The sequence below is a fragment of the Micrasema longulum genome, unplaced genomic scaffold (genome assembly GCF_059751315.1).
Source record: "Micrasema longulum isolate JH-2025_06_02 unplaced genomic scaffold, ASM5975131v1 h1tg000561l, whole genome shotgun sequence".
Classification (NCBI taxonomy): Eukaryota; Metazoa; Arthropoda; class Insecta; order Trichoptera; family Brachycentridae; genus Micrasema; species Micrasema longulum.
The window spans coordinates 323,944-343,955 of NW_028277757.1; the positions used below are offsets into that span (position 1 = coordinate 323,944).

General features: G+C 32.0%; 1 non-coding gene across 1 annotated transcript; it reads right to left on the minus strand.

Moving 5' to 3' along the window:
* Window positions 1–17,655: 17,655 nt before the first annotated feature.
* Window positions 17,656–17,728, minus strand: TRNAN-GUU (transfer RNA asparagine (anticodon GUU)). Its single transcript has one exon. It is a non-coding gene; the product is annotated as a tRNA-Asn (tRNA).
* Window positions 17,729–20,012: the final 2,284 nt, after the last annotated feature.

A 20,012-nucleotide genomic window follows, 5' to 3' on the forward strand; every position in this document is an offset into this window, starting at 1 on the left:
CCAGAAAGCTAGCCCATCATATAGAAAATAAAAAATAAAATGGTTTAAGTGAAATAAATCAAAATAAATAAATAAAGACTACCGTAGAGTACTTGTGACGTCACAGGCGGAGTAATTTTTAAATCACAAAACTTTTAAAAATCATAGCGATGATTATACGATTCAAATAATGAAAATTGTTTTTTCGTGGCTTAGTTTAATAAAGTATTGACAAATAAAAAACCACTGAACTTTCTCATTTTATCGTTATGTTCGGACCAACTCTCAATCATATTTAAACCTATCCATATCCGCCCCACTTCCCATTTCCTTGCGCACTCCACGTAGCAATAATTTTACGTGTGAGTGCCGGAAAATAACATTTAATCTTCCGTACCAAATTAACATTTGACAAGTTAAGTGCGTCCAGCAAAGATCATTCAACAAGCAAGCTGTGGCAGCGTCCATCTAGACCGCCAGCTCCTTGGCTGCGCCAGCGTTGCGAAACCACCAGCTTCTTCACCAGGTTCCAGCACGCCTCATCATCAGCAGGTTAGTGGAAGTGCGTTACCTTCCTTCCCTAACAATACGGTCCACTCCAAAGTTTCCTCCCACGGGACGAGGTATTTCTTCACACCCCGTACGCTCAATTCTACATATTATCACGTACCTAAATGCGAAATATTTTACATTACGAAGTGATTTTGTTGCATGGCCAAAAACGCGTTAAAGATTACAAAATATATTTTTCGGGGCAGTTTTCCATAAGAATAACGTCCACATCATTTCCCTGAAAAGCTTTCAAGAAAGGGAAACTAAGTCCTTTAACAAGTGGCTTAGCGGGTTGGGTGTGCTGAAATTGTCATGCTAAGTAAAGGCTTCCAAAGAATGTTAAGTAAAGGTAGCGAAATTGTTTTGTTCGGTTGCCAGTCGAATGAACTCCGTCAAAATCGTCTCATAGGTAGGGCTGCCAACTTTCTTGGATTTTCCGGGATTTTCCCAAGATCGATGTCGCAATCTAAATTATCCCTGTTAAATAGTTAATGAGTCCCGGAATTCACAACATTAAAATATCATGTTTGTACTCCACATTTATATATATATTTTTTTTTTAAAGGAATAACCCGCTAAGCCTCTATTTTGAGGCTTGTCAGCAGGTGGGATAGAGGGGATATGGAAGAAGGTAGTGAAAAATACACCACAACACCCAGACCAATTGAGAAAAAAATCTTTCTTGGATTTTTTTCTTGCAACTGGCGGGAATCGAACCCGCGACGCCAGTTTCACAGATAGCCGTCTAACCAACTGCGCCACGGCGCCTGTCTTTTTGTTTTTTTTTTATGAAGAATTCATATGTCTCTCGAGTACGAAATATAACCTAGACATTTGCAAGGGTTTTGACCCGTTTTAAGTGATAACTTGGACCATTGGTAACATCTACTCGTCTATTTATTGGTATGTGCCCGGTGGATGAAGAATACAGTTCTGTATGTGTGAAATAGAAACAGAACCCAAAACGAGTATTTTCGACACGATGACTTCTCTCGAGTAAAATCATGGGAAAGGAAATCGAGTATACGAGTCAATAAATAATAAATAAGTGTAGATCGTGGTTGGCGCATTACCGCATACTTAAGGTATTTGGTTCAATTCCTGACAGAAAACGTCAAACGTTTTATTCCAATTTTTGTTTTAAACTACAATATTTCATTATATCTAGCCTGGCACCTGAAGCGTATGATTTATCTTTTTCTTCCTCTTCGATGGCGCTGCAGCCCAAATCGAGCTTTGGCCTCCTTTAATTTTTGCCTCAAACTCCGCCTGTCCTCAGCAGCCATTTTCCAATTTGCAACTGTAGAAGCTGTGCTGCCTCTTTTTTTGCTTCATCCTCCCACCTCAGTCAAGGTCTTCTAATCCTTCTTTAACCCCTGGAAGTCCAGTCATGACTCTCTCAGCTACTCGCGCACCAGGCATTCTCTGTACGTGTCCAGCCCATTTTAACCTGAGCAGTTTTATGAGTGTTGAAACACTAGGGGCTTCATATATGCTGTACAATTCGGCATTTTGGCTAACGCGCCATTCTTCTCCATCTTTCACGGGACCACAGATTCGGCGAAGAACTCTCCTTTCAAATATATCCAGCATCTGAACGAACCTTACTGTCAGGGTCAGTGCCTCGCATCCGAACGCTAATAAGTTCTAATAATGGTATTGTTTGATTTATCACTTTACCGTATCGTTTAAGTAATAAACTGATTACGACAGTCGGCAATCATAATTTCAATGCAGTGCCTCATGCATCTCTGGTTGCGAATAGAGATACAAGAAATTTTCTTTTTTTTTAAATTGTATACATGTATCTCTTTTAATCTATTTTATCGGCAGTTTACCAGCTCTTTACTTTCTATTTATAATTTTCTAACATACGAGTCTATATACAATCTGCGTTATGTGATAGGTTAAACAACCCGTAAAGTAATACAGACTGTAATTTTTGAGTGTATTAGAAGCGAACTTAGAAATCTTTACCAACAACGGATAGTTAGTTATTGATGCCAAAATAAACCAAATATATAAACCTACCTACCTAAATAATAGCGCAATTCAAAACCATCTCTTAATCTTGCAAAATCAGAAAGAATAACACCGCAAACTTAGCATTCTCCATGTCCATCTCATTCATTAGTGAAGCATAATAAAATTAGAAGTCTCATAATTCAATGAAGATTTCTCAGTTTGCTTCCTACACCCTCAATTGTCAAATAAATGGTTTTGTCAAGTCCGCATATGATTCTAGTCATACATTTTGCAGACGAAAAAAAGCGTTTTGTAAGTCCATGTGAAATACACAATTTAACATTTTGAAATATTTAACAATAAATTATTTCCCTTTCCCCATTTAAACACTTTTTTTATCCGCCTGGAGAGTACGAAAATCATCGAAAGTTGTAACTCTTCAAAATAGCTTTAAGTCGTCCGCGAATAATAAAAAACGCGAATTTAATAACACTTAAGGCTGTAGTCTAATGAAATGCACTCAAAATGAGTATTTTAAAACGAATGTTTTTTTTTGTTCGTGCAATAATAAAAAAGTAAAAAAACATTTATTAGATAAAACCCATAATTTTATCAATAAGGTATTTCCGTTAAAAAATATACTTAAAAGTTTTATGTAACTAAAATATAATTACGTTTAGACCGGCAGATTACGCCATTTCAAATTGAGACTAAACTTAGGTATCTGGGATTTCAATTAAGACTAAGTATTGAGCTAAAATTTGTTTTAATAATTTAAAGATAATAAGTTGAACATGAAAGTGGCTGAAGCAAAATTTTACTTTTTTATTTTTTAAAAGAAATACAAGCATTTTAAATTAAATACATTTTTGTGATATTTTCCTTTATTTCTACTTAAAATTATCCCTTCGGTAATACTTTAAAAAATATACATTTATTGAAATATTTTAGTTAAACTCTTTTTTAATATAATGGTATTCTCTTTTTTTTTTAAAGAAGATAATTCTGGTTGTAATATTTAATTTATAACAATGTTTTATTAACGTTTATATGACCTTCATACCCGCTCTTATCGGTGGTGTACCAACGCAGCCAGATATAAAAGTGAATAAGGAAATGAAGGAAAACTTTTTTGACGCACGTGTCCCAGTTCTGTCGCCAAAATAGTTGGTGACCCTGCTAAATGTGGTTTCCAATAAGGGGAGAAATTGTCAGCACTACTTTAGTTCGAGAAAAGCAATAGAATGTTTCATTTGACGTAACTATAGCCTTTTTTGTTTCTAGATAACTTATTTTTCGGATGTCTCTCGACCAAGACTTTAGCTATAAAGTTTGTTGCAATTTTACACTAATACAACAATGTTATAAATATCTAGCTTTTAATCGAAGATATAAATGTAACAAACTGCTATAAATGAAATACAGGAAAGATAGTACCGACCTAGGTTTATTTTTATTTATTCATACATTTTTAATCTCATCGACTGGCTTGTAAAATTTCGTATTATGAGTATACATATTTTGTATGTGTTCATTATCTATGGTCCTTCGAACTCACAAATTAAGAACAATAATTTGAGTTCATTCATTTTACAGGAATAAAAAATTAAAAAAATAAGAAAATGTTTATTGATAAGGACCTTATTTTATTAATTTTATTCATTTCTTTAATTTTTGTATTTTAATTAATTCATGATTTTGAATGGATACTAAATTGATTAATTTCTAAAAAATAATTTTAATCGACATTTGATACATTTTTCAAAAACGGATTCTTACACAAAATGCACAACTGTTGGAAAGTAGAGCAAAGTTTGACATTTGCAAAAAAAATTATATATTTAAAAATAAATTATTTACAGTTTTGGAATTCAACCATAAACAACTACCTAGGTACCTACTTTAACTCAATATTTGAAAAAAGATTATTTTAAGTTTTGAAATTCAATCATTAACCTAGGTACATACTTACCAATCAAAAGTTACACTATCTTTTTTAGGTTTATCCGAATGGTTTTTACACACTTTCACGACACAAGCAAGCATTTCAGTTTCGAATTAAATATCAAGCTCACGTCAAAACCCCGCTGGCGGTTAAGTAATGACTAAATAATACACGTAGGGCAGAACGGAGCGTTCGTGAATGAGTTTATTGTCAAAATTTTAGAGGGTTCTGGGTGCGACTTTGTGTATTAAAAGGTAGATGGTTTTAATTAAGAACACCTAACCTGTTTCTATGGTTACATAAAAGCATTATGAAGTAATGTTTTGTAAGCATACTTAAAAATGTTTAATATAAAGAGGAAACGCGGTCCGACATTTCTTCATACAAACGTATTCCCGTATTTTGTCTCTGGATTATGACACTAGAGCAGTGATTTTTTTTACACACTATAAACATTTACTATTAGCGTGTCACTATTGTTTCGTTTTTTACAAAAAATGTTTATTATGAAAACTAGACACAGTTTTATCTGCTGTCTTTGGATGCACGCTATACAAACTATTTTTGAAAAACGCACGTACCGATACAGAAAATTTTATTCAAATATTCTGTTTAAAAAAAAATTAAAAAATCGGTTGACTTTTAAGGTGCGGAAAACGGGACAGCAAAACGTCGATTTTGTCTATTCTAACAAAAAGTCTGACAGGTAGTTTTCTTTTTCGCACAGTATCGGGAAGGCATCGCAAGACAGTAACAGGAAAACAATGTTCGAATACCTATTTATCAATATTCTCTGTCCTCACAATTTATGTAAACCGAAACACAAAAATAATAATGTATACGTACATATCTAATTTGGACTAAATACAGTAATGGATATAAAATTTTCTTTTATGTTTATTTAATCTGTTTACAAGAATGTACCCAAATCTAGCAATTGCAAAGCATTGCCGGGTTAAGTTCATAAACAATAAAAATAATAAAATTGTCTGAGTATAACGATAGTAACTAGTAAATACACATAAGTAACAAAAAATATAAGTAAATAGAGAAAAATTTAAAAATTATATTGGGGGAGAAGAAAAGAAATCAACCAAATATATCAGCCTTATCCTCATCTTTGGAGCCTAGGGATAGGCAAGTGCATGTGATAGTTGGTCCTAGAACTTGCAGAACGAAAATGAGATCTATGGCGGGTACATCGACCAGGTACACGGAAACACACCAACTCCAGCAAATCTGGACACTCAAAAAATGAATCGATCACTTTATAAAGTTATATTAGGTGTGTTAGAATTATTTTTTGGGCCATGGTGGATGCCACGATTCGCATCCGTAGAGAATAGGTGTTTAGGTATCATGACATACCATATTCTGTCTAGCAATTAAATAGTTAAAAACAACTTTAACGGTAGATTTACAAGAAGCAATGAAGAAGTTTAGTTCTACGGGAAATTGGATACGAAAAATGTTTTCTCGCACGCGGTAAAAATTAAAGCATATAATTGTGCGGCTAAAATACATGAAAAAAATATAATAATAAAAATAACTTTAATACGTCACAATCAATTATAAATCGTTATGTATTGTGATCCAATTTTTCAACGATTAGTATATTTTGACTGCTACAGAATACCACAACTCACCGGCAACAACTTGTGACGTCATGGGCGGCGTTGTTTAAAGTTAGAAAACAATCACAAGCTATACAAAAAATCTGTTTTTGGCTTAGTTCGATAGTATATTATCAATTTATTTTTATTTTTTAAAACCACTGAACGTAATTGTAAAATATAAAACCGGTTCTTTTCAGTGTGATAATCTTTTACCACCTTGAAGCAAAAAGTAGTTATAAAATACAAGACCGAATTCTGAATCTTTTGAATTCCCTTAATTCGTTCTTACTTTTCCCGAGAAAGAGCTTATTTTTTAAACGTCCTATTCAAATGTTGTGTGAAAGTAAGTTAAACGCCTGAACACTTCCCGGGAGGCAATTTCTTCAAATTTAATCTTAATATCAATCCGGAGAATTGCCGTAGTCTTGGGAAAACCTAAATAATTTTAAATTTCCCGTCGCATTCAGTCGGCCCGAATTTTCGGAGAATATAAATGTTCCGACCGCATTAAAAAGGCGGAAAAGCCCAACTTTTCGAAACGACTTATTTCTGTTAATCATAAGTTCAAAGGATCCAGAAATATAAGTAATTGGGACCGAACCGAGGGAATGAAATGCGTCACGTCACTTATAGAGGTTGCTTGGATAAATTTTCCCTGTAATCTACAGCGCTATGTTCAAAAGAACACGAAATGGAATATTAAGAGTCTAAGTTTTTTTGTACCTTATTCGTTCGATAATTTAATAGGTACGTGGTTACAACATTTTCATTCCAATTTCTGTTCAGTATTAAACCCTTTGATATACCATTTGCATGTTCAAACAAACACTAACTCTACGATTTTATTTTTCCCATTAAACAGATGCTAATGTCGGATTTTTGTTTTCTAATGCTGGAAATCTTCTCTACGGCATCTGTTTTTGTACTTTGGGTGGCAATTCTCTCAGGACTCTCGTTAGAACACCTGATTCCTTCTGTTATTATTTGCATTATTTAAAGTCAAATGCCAACTGGCCTGTGACCTAATATGTTTAAATTTATTTATTTATTTACTAATGAAATCATAGTCTTTATATAAAACAAGGTACAAAAGAACAATTTTAAAAAATAAGACCAATTACAGATTTCACAATAATTTATTATGAATGCAGGAGGAGAGGAGAAAAATAATTGAATTCTAAAAAAGTAAAAATATAAATATTAAATAAAAAGTACATAAAAAGAAGAAGACATTGTATAGCTACTCTACTTTCCTCTCTCTCTCTCTGGTTCCATGAACATTTAAATTTGTTTGTAAAAATTAACAACCAACAATAACTTATTTGATGCAGGTAGTAGATGTAAGTAAGTATAAATTAAGAGTTGAAATCAAAAGTAAAATATAAAATATATAAATTATATAAATATTATTCTGTCCCAAAATGAGTTTGTTATAACTTCTGGGAATACAAAAAAAAATGTATGATTTAATAAAAATATATTTTTTAAAAATAATGTGTACCTACTTATATTATGATTACCGGTATCAGAAATTCTGAAATCAATTTACAGAATTTTCAAAAGTACTGTCCGCTGTCGATTTTCCATGTCAGGAGTTTTACCTAGAAGTAACCGTCATGCCGAAAATACTCGTCCGCAATTTTGCCTTTATTTCTTAAATCCGGTCTGACCTAGAAAACGTGTACTCAATATCAAATCTTGAACAGCGTAAAATATACTTAGATAATATAATAGTTCTCAAACATAGTTATCTTATAGAAATCCAGATTTACTTTAGTTTATTATTAAAGTTAATATTTTTAACGAATACAGGGAGTAGCAGCATAATTTGCTGATTTAATTTGATATTAATAAAACAGAATGTTATAAATAAAGTTATCAATAAATCTTCTTGGTTTAGTTTTCCTTTTTTATTATTTTGACCAACGAGCGCTTTCATCTAAGTGGGTATCTTCAAGACTGGTGAATTGTTTACAACTTTTATACTTTTCTGACATATCTTGGAGACAAGAAGATCAAATAAGTATTTTAACAGGGGACAGAAAACATACATATTCACAACTAGTTTGCTAAACAGTTCATTTTTGGAAGTTTTTGGACTGAAATCAGGACTAAGCATTGATCATTTAAAAGGTAAAGAACACATGGCAAAATACAACAGAGTGGGAAATACACATTTTAACAGGTTAAGTTAGCACAATACTTTGATTTTTTGACAGGGAAGTTTACATACCTATAGATGAATGACGAAATAGTTTAAGATACCTACCTAGATAATACATTTGTTTATGGAATGAAGTTATTCATTTTGATAGTTAATTTTATGTTAATTATATTATTTTAGTAGTAAATAATTAAATCAAACGGAGCGTAGTTGTTTATGGAATTAATAGTTTAAGTAGAGGAGAGTTCGATAATTCCAATTGCTGGTTAATTATTACTGCATTAAGTTTAATTCTATTTATTTCTAATGATTCTTATTTATTTCATTTTTTCTCTTTGTTTTCAAAATGTAGTAATTCAATATTGTTTTCGCTGTCAAAAGTATGGTTAAGCGAGTTTAAGTTGTTATCATTTCTTAATCTATAGGAGGCAACATGTTCTTTGAGTCTTGTTTCTATTGATCTACCACTTTGACCTATATATGTACCTTCACAATCATTGCACGTTAGACTATATACTCCATTCTTATCTAAGGTTGAGATCTGATCTTTATTATTAACAAGATATTCTCCAATTTTTTTTATTATACATAGCTACATTTATTTTATTTTTATTGAATATTTTTTAAATTTTGTCACTTGTATTAGCTATATAATTTAAATGTAAGTATGCTTTCTGTGTCCTGTTAAAATACTTATTTGATATTATTATCTCCAAAATATGTTATAAATAGTAAAAAAGCTATAAACATTCTTTCACAACACGGACTATCTCTTCGTTCTAATAACGAGAGAACCCTTTTAATACCCTTCCATCGCTCTAATTTGTTTGCCTCTTCTTTCACAGTAGTAGCCGATCGATTGCGAAATAATCTACCCACTAATGTTAGAGACGCCCTTTCTTTATTTACATTTAAGTCAAGATTGAAATATCACTATCTAAATATTTAAATTGTTCCTTTATCCTTTTTCTTTCCTTCCCATCCCCTCTCCTCTCTTCATAGTATGGTGTTATTTTTTTTATACATACATATATATATATTTTTTTTAATTTTTGTATAAAATTGTAAGATTCAATATGTCCATGTATTTATAATTTTCTCAAACTAAATGGTTTGGGTAGGTAGGAAGAAATTGCCTTAAGGCAATATATATATTTATTGTATATGTATATAAAGTGTCAAATAAAATAAATAAATATAAACGTTGTTAACAATTCACCAGTCTTGAAGATGCCTACTTAGGCGAAAGCGCTCGTTGGTCTAAATAATACAAAAGTAAAACTAAACCAAGAAGTTTTATTAATAACTTTATTTATAATTTTATCAAAATCATTAAGTATGGAGTTTTATCAAGAAATATTAACAAAAAAGATCAATATTATTACCACATAATGTAATAAAGTCATTGATTGATTTGGTGTTTATTTTGTAGAATTCCATATTTAAACTTATAATATAAGAAATCAAACACTGATTTGAGTCTACTGAACACTTTATTTTATTTTTACTAATAAAAATAAAATAAAATTGGGTTGTGGTCCTGTGGCTAGTGTCTCGGACTCACGGACCAAAGTTCCGTGGTTCGAATCCCACTTTACCCCAACTTGATTCCATTTTCTAATAGTGAGTTATTTACAACTCGTTAAAATGGCCCTCAAAAATTCAATATTTGGGTAAATCATAAGAACGCAAATATTTGTATATTATAAAAATATAAAATAATACATAAAAAAATGTAAAAACAAAAATTTCGTGACAATTATTTCGCCTTGTTAGGGATTTTCAAACGAATGTCGCTGTTTCAAACATTCGTTTGAAAATACCCTAACAAGTCGAAACAATTGTCACGAAATTTTGTTTTTTATATTTTTTATTTTTGTAAAAATAAAATAAAGTGTTCAGTAGACTCAAATCAGTGTTTGATTTCTAACATTATAAGACTTATTATGGCCATCATTTTAACCACAAAAAACATTATTCTACAGTATTGGAAATTTCAGATTACATTATTTAAAAAAAACAAGGAAGACGTGGTATGATCAGATAAACAAAAATCTCAAATTTGGTCATGTCAAAAGCAGGCAGAACCGAAGGGCATGTATTATAAGATGTATGAATGTGGAAGAAGCTAGAAATGTTTGGCTGAATAGACGTGTGTAGCGGTCCAATCTCTCTGCCTACCTCTGCGGGAAAATGGCGTGATGGTAGTAGCAGTAGTAGAGCCTGCAGCCGTCTGGACATAGAAAAAAAAAATTATTTTGCAAGCTGTTTTTTAAAACTTGAAAAAATGCAAAGTGCCCTCTTCATTTACGTTTATTTGCTGAGAAATAATGTTACAAGAAAATAAAATAAAAGCACTTAAAACAAGGCGAGGAGATAAATTAGAGGAGGGGAAAATAGTTTTTTACAATACAATTCATTCATTCGGAATTCACGTTATTTTTAATCTACTTAATGAAATTTACAGTAATTTTTAATCATTAATGCCGTTATGATATAATAAATACATTCTTCTTCTTCAAATGATATGCCGGGTCCCCCCGTCGTTGACGACCACTCGGGAGAAAGCTTCCCTATCTTGAGCAGGCGAAACAGCTCCTACACAGTTCTGATCCTGGTCCATGGTCGGATGTTTCGAAGCCATGAAAGCTGTTTTCTTCCGACTCCTTTTCGTTCCACGATCTTCCCCTTCATGACGAGCTGAAGTATGGCATATTTATCACCTCTCAACACATGGCCAAAATATTATATCTTTCGGAGCTTGACGGTGGTAAATAGTTCTCTATTAGTATTGGCTCTACGAAATACTTCATTGTTAGTAATCATATCGGTCCGAGATATTCTTTACATTTTACGGTGGACCCACATTTCAAATGCTTAAATATTTTTTAGTCGGTTTATAATATTTACTTCATACAAGGCAAAAAAATATTTTGAATTTATAATTAACAATATTATATTTATTTATTTATAAATACGCCCAATAGGCATTTTTAAGTACTCGTTTTTTTTAAATCCTTTTCCACACCTAATGGTGCATAGGGCCCTGAATTTTTCGTTACATGAAGGTAAGAGGATCAGTCTTACGCTTCAGGCACCAGTCCAGGGACTATGAAATATTCTAGTGTGAAAAACACCTTTCAAATAAATATTTCATATCAACCATGTCGGGAATCGAACTCGAGACCTCTCGCAGGGTAGGCAAACGCTCTGACCATTACACTATGAGGCCGACAAAGTACATTTTTATACATGGAAAATTATTATAAAAGAAAGTAGGAAGACACACTGGTATACAGTAGACTTGGTGGGAGTGGAAGCGGGAGAGATTTTGATCCACCAAAAACGAATGTTGATTTTTTTTCTCCTTCTTTTGCCGCTTCTACCGGAGGTTGGCGTTCTGAATTCTGAATCCATCACGATCCTAGGCCAGCTCATTTAGCGCTGCTGCATCCGGTACACCGAATCACCGTCTGAGACTTCTGAGCCATAATGCTCTTTTCCTTCCCATACCCCGCCTGCCCTCTATCTTCCTTTGCAAGATAAGTTGGGGAAGGGCATCTTTCTCATTGCGGAATATGTGACCAAAGTATGAGGTTTTCCTTCTTTTGACAGTTGTCAGTAACTCCCTCTCTGTTCAAAATGCTTAAAATCGCTTTATCGAAGACACGATCAGTCAATGAGATTTAAAGCATCTTTTTGCACAACCAAAGTTAGAAGGCCTCAATTTTGTTCATCGTTGAAACTTAAGGAGACTAACCCTCCACTCCATGCTGCAACACTGGCAAAACAAAAGCTTTTATTGCTCTCCATCTTGTGCTGAGTTTCAGATCTCGGTTGCACAAAAAATTTTGCATTTATAGAAGGTTGATCTCACAATTTCAATTCTGTTCTTTATTTCAAAATCCGGATTCCACTCATCATTTAGCCAGCACACTAAACATTAGAAACGGGTGACCTGTTCTAACCCACTACCATCGTAACATCTATAGTGAGATGGATGTATATGCCTCTCCGTTTGCTGGCCATCATAGCGTAGGATTTTAGAGCGGAGTCCGAATTCCTTACCTGCATTATTTACCTTGTCGACAAGTTGCTGTAGATGATCAACAGTATCAGCTATAATGGCAGTGTCATCAGCGTATCTTACATTATTTATTACTTCACCATTTATTTTAATACCTATGTCAACAACTTGCATGGCCTCTCTAGATACAAATTCGGAGTGTTGATTATTAACGTTAAAATAAAAACTGTATGAACCCAAAATAAGTATCCTCCAATTGTTGGTAACATGTGCATGATTATTGAATGCATTCCCGGTATAAACAAACAAACATCGTCACTATCGGTACATTATTGTGTCACTAATTTTTAAATATTTTATTCTACGAGTATATGGCGGGTCTGTGTATTAATATGTCAGCCTTATAGATATCACAGAACTTGACAAGTGGGGTAAAACTAGAATCTTAAATATTGGATGATCTATAAGTTATTTATAAAATTTGCTTTTAAATGGAAGAAGACTCGAAGCTTTCACACAACTCGACTTGTTGGCAACATGACTTACTCCGTCTCCAATATATGACGTGACAATCATTAATCATCTCTTTTCCAACATTTATCTCGTCCTGCCGATCCAATCTTCAATGGACCAAATAGATGGACAACGGACAAAACACCGTAAAAATATAATTATTTAAAACGCGTAATTTAAGATGTAGATACTGAAAATATTTATGTAAAACATATCTAAAAAACAGTTTTGTTTAACTTTTAGAGCCATGATTACAATCGAAAGTTTTTTATTTGTTTTCTTTATATAAAATTATACTTTACAAATTACAACAGGGATGGACAATACCTAAAAATAAGGGAATATGGAAGTCAAGGCATTGACAGGGCTTATGACCTGTCATTGGCTGGTTTATGTGGCCACTTTACACACTGTGTAACATTCACCATTTTGCCTATGTTTGAACATCCTTATTTCTTCAATTCTTCTGTTTGTTGATTTTAGTGAAGTTCCTTACGATTGGTGCATAGGGCACTGCATTGGTTCATCAATCGCAGCGAATATTGATCATTTTTGTTAAATAAAGATAAGTTGATCAGTCTTACGCTTCAGGTGCCAGTCCAGGGACTAAAGGGGAATACTCTAGGGAAATATTCTAGTGTAAAAACACATTTTTCAATAAATATTTCGTGTCAACCATTTCGGGAATCGAACCCGCGTCCTTTTGCTTGGAAGAAAAACGCGCTGACCATTACACCACGAGGTGGAAAAAACAAAAAAAAGAAGAAAAAAAATCAAAAATCATCGTAAAAGATATAATAAAAATGGAATATGTCTGTATATATAAATATTGATTATTTTTTTAACTATTAGAAATAATTTTTTTTTTATTATTGTATATTACTGTACAGCGGTTCTTTGTTTTAAGTCCCGACTAGCCAGGAAATTCCTGTGTTTAGGCAAGACCTTCTTTTTTACATCTGTTCTTTTTCATTAAATAATGCTTAACAAATTCAAATAATGAATATGAGTTAGAAAACATACCGATAACATTAACAAATTACAACAGGGATGGAGAATACCTTCAATAAGGGAATATGGAAGTCTAGGCATTTACAGGGATTATGACCTGTCATTGGCTGGTTTAAGTGACCACTTTACACACCGTGTAACATTCACAATTTTGCCTATGTTTAAAAAACGTCCATATTTCTTCAATTCTTCCATTTGTTGATTTTAGTGAAGTTAAAGAGCTGAAACCTTTATTGTTGTGAAGAGATTCATCTGACTGAATTATTTCGCATACTAGGCAATGCCTGAAAACAATTTTTCAATCTTCCAACTTCTTCTTGGACCAGTTGGTTTCATTTCAATATTAGAGTTTGTCCAAATAACAATAAAAATTGAAGCATAAATATAAATTTGAAAATATACCACTAATTACTTTAAAATGAAACAATAATATTATATGAATGCATCCCTGATTACACACAAACACTTCATTCATATCAGTTCGTTTTTGTTTCATTGCTTTTTAAAATATTTTACTCCATAGGGCGGGTCTATGTATTAATATGTCAGTTGGCCTTTTAGGATAATGTTACGAGTAAATCACAAAACTTGACAAGTGTGGTAAAACTAGTATCTTACCGATAATAATATAAATAAATAAGAAAATATACCATTAATAATAAGAAAATTATAAATCATTGTAAATTAGAAAACATACAGATTATAATAAAAACTGAAGCATAAATACAAATTAGAAAATATTACATTAATGATTAAAAAAAACGAAACATAAATATCAGTATTATACATTGAAAATGTGAATAAAAATGACCTATTTCATAACATGGGTGTTAAAACGTTTTGCCGTTTCTCGCCATTCGTGATATTTTTCTTTCCGGTGAATTCAATCCTACGTGAAATATTGAAAGCCGATAAAAGAAACAGCATTTCTCAATCTCTAGTACAACAATATACCCACTTTGGTGTATCTGCTCAGCGTAGCCGGCATCGGTCTGAAAATAAATAAATAAAAATCATTTTTCATGAAACTTGGTAATGCGGCCGTCTGTCATGCTAGGCTTTTGTGAATCTTGAGACATTGCAAACCGAAATAATAAAAATATATATTGCAATCTAAGCTAAAGGTGTGTCTATATAATAACAATTCTAAAAACAAACTCTTTTTTTTTCTTTTGGGCTTAATACGAATGAATTATTTGGGCGATGGGGGAGTGGTGGCGGTTCTGGTTCTCCCAATCAGACTAATTTCTTCCGGTTTACTTACAAGCTTATGAACTACCCTATCGCGCCAGAATTGAGAAAATTAGATTAGGGTGACTGACAAATTAACTACATATACTTCGGTTGCTCTGAAGGCAATAAGATGCATTAAAAGCAGTAAATGTAAATTTCTTAAAAAACGCGAATCTTTTGTGAACATTTTTTTTTTTTAAATAAATGATCATAATAATTTACCATTTAAAAACAAAAAAGATAAATATCACATACTACGAATACCGATAAAAATAAATGGTATAGATTTAGAAAAATTTATTGTGTTTTTTAAAATCAAAATGGATATTATGGAGAAATGTTTTCATACATAACTTTAAAAAATAAATTATAAAAAAATGGATCCCTACAAAAACGTGACTTGTTTGGCCTTGATAATTGTGACGTCAAGATTCGTGACGATCACAAACAATGTTCAAAACTTACACAAATCGTGACATATAAAGCTAGGGTTTCCTAGGACAGCGGTGCCCGTATTTTAACGGCCGTAGTGAAAAGTGATGCGGTGGACAGCCGTCGTAAAGGTGACTAGAGTGTGGTTTCCTAGGAAAACGGTGTTATCAACACCATTTAACACCATTTCCCTATGAAACCACTCTCTAGACGACGTTACGACGGCTTCCCACCGCATCACCGTTCACTACGGCCGTTAAGATACGGGCACAGCTGTCCTAGGAAACCCTAGCTTAAAGCTAGGGTTTCCTAGGACAGCGGTGCCCGTATTTTAACGGCCGTAGTGAACGGTGATGCAATGGACAGCCGTCGTAAAGGTGACTAGAGTGTGGTTTTCTAGGAAAACGGTGTTATCAACACCATTTAACACCGTTTTCCTAGGAAACCACTCTCTAATCACCTTTACGACGGCTGTCCACTGCATCACCGTTCACTACGGCCGTTAAAATACGGGCACCGCTGTCCTAGGAAACCCTAGCTTTAGGGGCGTAGCCAATGCATTGACCGTTTTTGCGGGAATTTAAAATTATGGGTATAAAAAACATTTTTTTACTCGACTGCATTTCATAGACCCTTATTAATTTAAAATTGTAAAAAATAGTTATTTTATTTTTGGAATATGCAGAACTGAAAAGAGGCCACAAGAACTTCAAAAAAGTCAATAATCCAAAATAATAATACAAAAATTTGGACATACTTAAAACATTGATGGTTACATTTATTGTTTACTTTGGATTCATAAATGTTTTAAAAATATCTTTACCATATTATTATTAATTTATTATGTATATAAATATTTAAACTATTTCAACGTTTTATTAAATGTTTGTAAATAATCGTTTATGTGTTTTAATAAATAAATTGCATAAATATTTGTTAATATTTGTAATGTCAAATTATGATCATCGCACGTTAGTATTGGCTACTGACAGCATGGGTCCTATCGGCATTTTGTTTAATATTTGTGTAAAACTACTGATATGGTGAAGGTGTATAATGGGATTTGCATGTTAGTGTAATTAGTGTATTGACGAAGAGACGAGTCCGGTAGAAATGGAAAAATATGTAAGTTGTTTAAATTCATTAGTTTCTTTTCATTACCATATAACTTATTTTGTTACAAATTATTTATTAATATTTTTTAATAATGTTTTTATACATTATTATTGAATTTTCGGTTTTATGAGTAATTAAAATTATTATTGACGATACGAAAGGATTTTTTTTGATTATTATAAAATTCACAGTCCTGCTTTAAATAACTTTTAAAATCTAAAAAGGATTAAGTTTTTTTTTTTTAATAATTGTACATTTATACTTATAGTTCGCTTAACAACCTTTTTATCCATCTATTTTTATAAGGATATTTTTTAATTAAAATGCATGCCAATTTTTATTATTTTAATTATTTACTTGTATTGTTATAATTCTAAATATGTAATAAACAAATTTAACATTATCTTAAATTATTATTACTTACATAAAACATTTCCGCTAAACACGGGTTTTTACTTAAAGAGCTGAAATACCAAATAAAAAATAATAAAAAAATATTGAAATGAACAATCAAAATATTTTTTTGGATTTTTCTATCAATCCTTTATCGGCGCCTTGTAGTTATAATAAATTGTATAGAAATACAGAATACAACGTCCTTATAAATACTATGTATAGTTTTTTTTATGTTTGAAGTTGGTACACGGGCCGAAGACAATTACATTTTAAATTTTTTAACTATGAATAGGTACGTATTTAACATGGAAAATCAGAGTTGGCGCTTTAAATGACCATTTTATTTTTAATATAGACTAGAAAGCTCACTGGTTCTTATGAGGAAATGCGGTGGTAGAGAATTTTGATGCCTAGGTATTTGAAGATAGTTTTTCTGTAAAATATAGCAATACATTAAGTTACATCATCAAATTTAGATGATTGAAATCGTATTTTTAATCAAAGGAGTCTCAATATTGCGATGAAAATCACCTTCTTCAATTTTGTCCAATATTTTCTGTCGACATTTTATGTAGCTGAACATACCAAACATACCTCATTTGATTTTTTGTCACTATCGCTGTCTTGCAAAAATTTTAAAACAATTCTTCCATTTATAAAAAAAAAATTGACAATTAACTGATTAAAAAAATAACCAAAAAGTGATCGCCCCCGGGTGGGCTCGAACCACCAACCTTTCGGTTAACAGCCGAACGCGCTACCCATTGCGCCACGGAGGCTAGTGGCCGAAGCGGCAAAAAAACAAAACATTATCTGAAAATCGACTTTTCTGTGTGACCTAATGGATGACGTCGAGATAAGTGCTTACTGAAAAAATAATGTATAATGTTTTCATTTATCAAATTTTGCGTGCGATATTTTTACGTCAGGAATCATATTTATTGTGTTTACATCGATTCATGTGGTTTTTGTTTGATTGATATCATATTCGGATGTGAAATATGTACGATATCTGGAATAGATCACGTATCATGCGTTAGTCACGCACTTTCCTGAACTTATCAGCGGTACGTGACAGGAACGACAACTTTATGTGTAAGCAGTGCTGCCAAAATATGAAAAAAATATCCCTTGAAATTTTTCAACCTGCGCGCCGCCATCTATAATTTTCAAAATGGCGATTTCGGCTGCTTTCCCTTTTTAGAAGAATTCTTTTGACAATCTTCGTTTTTCAAATATTGAACCATAGAATTTTACCTACCTTTTTTTAACCGATGTTTATATTGTTTTTGTCAATGAGGAATTTTAATGTGTGAATGTTTTCCTACGCCCGGTAAAAATTAGAGCATTAAATTTTACTGCGAAGTTTCTTGAAAATGTGTGAAAAAATTAATAACAATTATTTTAATAAATACGAACTACTTTGAACGACGTCTCTAGTTCTTCCGAACCAACCGATAATAGTTTTGTGAGATATATCTGATATTATATGTGATATCTATGATATGTGAAAAATATTTTTATTTTCTTCTCAAAAATTTTTTCCCTGTGTTGCAATAGATTTGAATCTTCATAACTCCCTAGGGTAGAAATCCATTCTGTCTGCAAACTTTTGGACGTACTCAAAACAAATTGTTTCAAACTCATTTTATATTACACCTGTAGCTCAATCACAAATAACTATCGACGACCTAATAAGTGACGTGATAACAATTTCTCGCCATGGTTGTTTATCGTATTCGCGATCACAATTAAACATCCGTAAACACCTAATATTGAATGTCAAAATATTTTCGTTTCGCGACGTATAATCCTACTGCGCAATCGCATATTGAAATTTCACCAGTGTAAACATGGAAAATATTCCAAAACTGCAATTATTATTTATTCATTTATTATTTATCATGCTATTTATTGCATTTAACCGGCGCGGCGGTTGGCAAGCCAAATATCAAGAAAACCAGTAGCCATAATAATTGTAATTAAATTTTCACTTTTTTGTATTAGATACTCCTTACTATTTTGCAAATGCAATATATTGTATTATTTTTTACAGTAAACGCTGATTTTTTGCCAGTGAAATGTATTTATTTACGAGGAAAACCAAAAACAAACCGACTCGAGCGTTGACTTGTGACTGCGATTACTTAAGCATGTTCATTATTGTTCATTGTGATCGCTCGAATGCTTAGCATGTTTTTAAGCACGTCGAAAATGATTTGTGATTGAGCTGCTGATGACGGGAATTCTAAATAATCGAATAGTGTCTTGTTTTAATTAATATAAAACTCGCGAGTGCCTTAAAAACCCAAATTATTTTATTTGTTATAGGTATATTTATAACGTAAATCAAATTATGTCAATATAATTGCATTCGAACTACAATATTTTTTAATTAAACCTGCAGTTATGAAAATATGGATGATGGTGATTTAGAGTCAAAAAGATCTTCTACAGAATTTTACCTTTCTGTGACCGAATTACAATAAAAAGTTTACAGCAATATCTTCAATTGTTTATTATGTAAAAATATCCAAAAATGTATATATGTGTACAAAACTATTAAGTATCTTCGTAAGTTACCTTTAATTTAGCACCTGTTTTTTATAAACATTAATATTTAAATTTTAATTCATAAAATTTGATTTTACTTCATTGAGAATAGGACAGTAAAACGTTTTAACTTAACAATTATGTATAAATGAATACGAGTCTATGAAATACTGTCGAAAAAAAAATTGTCCTTTTTAGTAGCATAAAAAAACTTTGAAAAATATAATTTTAAATTTCTGCGAAGACGGTTCATTGTATTGGCTACGCCCCTTTACATTTAAATAGAAATAGTTTACATTTAAATAGAATGTCGTCACAAATCTTGACGTCACATTTATCAGGGCCAAACAAGTCGCGTTTTTGTGGAGACGAATGTTTTAGCAATTTTATTTAAAAATTTATGATGAATAAAACATATACCCACAATATACATGTTGATTTTGAAAACGCAATTCATTTTGCTAAATTCATTTCACATATTTTTATCGATATTCGTGGTATGAGACATTT